This window comes from Hibiscus syriacus, unplaced genomic scaffold (genome assembly GCF_006381635.1).
Source record: "Hibiscus syriacus cultivar Baekdansim isolate YM2019G1 unplaced genomic scaffold, ASM638163v2 tig00117056_pilon, whole genome shotgun sequence".
Taxonomy (NCBI): Eukaryota; Viridiplantae; Streptophyta; class Magnoliopsida; order Malvales; family Malvaceae; genus Hibiscus; species Hibiscus syriacus.
The window spans coordinates 7,858,531-7,859,554 of NW_024063539.1; positions in this window are offsets into that span (position 1 = coordinate 7,858,531).

The window sequence follows — 1,024 nt, forward strand, 5'->3', positions numbered from 1 at the left end:
AATTATAAACTCTCTCACATTAAAATTATTGATTGCAATTTTTGAGGTCTCAGATTCGAGCACTCGGAATACTAGGGGTACGAACATTTAATGTTAAAAGACTGAAGGTTATCTTTGAACAACTACTACATTATATTTACCCTAGATTAATAAAAAAAAATTATTAACCGATTATATCATTTTCAACTCTAATTCAAAAAAATCAAATCTTATCCTTCATTTATGAAAAATGTTATTAATGAAAAAAAACCTTAAATATAAAAAAAATCTTTTACATCAGGATCTCTTACTATTAATGAATATTTATTACTTTGATTATTTATAACAATCTAGTAATTGAATATTAACAATTAAAATTTATGTGTGTGTACGAATCAAGTTATTTTAGTGGCTAAAGAGATGATTGTTATCTCAAGAAGTCCTAGGTTTGAACATCAGAGATTGTAAAAATGTATTTAAACTTTTATTGTCAAAGGGTTGAAAATATTTAAAATAAACATTATCTTATAATTACATTAAATTATTAAAAATATATTTACGTCATATATAACATTGAGAATATGAGTCAGAATTATCATCTTGAGGTCTCTATAGGCTTCATAAAGATTTGTCACTCTTTTTACACTTCCAATAATTATTCTCACATATGAGTGTACATTTTATAAAAATAAATAAAAGATAATTTAAGATCAAATTCAAAATTTAATATCAACTGAAACTTCATTTCAACGAAATTGTAAATAAACATATTAAAATAACATAACGATAGGTCTAAACATAATTAATAAAATAGAATTTTTGACACAAATGCAAAATCGTGTACTATGCCAATAATGCAACATCAAGAATAATATTAATAAAACTTCAATCATGGAACTGAAACATTCCCCATAAAATTATTAACATCTTAGCCCATGTGTCTTGCCCTAAATAAGAACCCCAAATAAATTACTTTGAGAAGCTTCGTGGAAGCTGCATCCAGTGTCCTCTATTTATAACAGTCTGCAACTCACACTTGAAACTC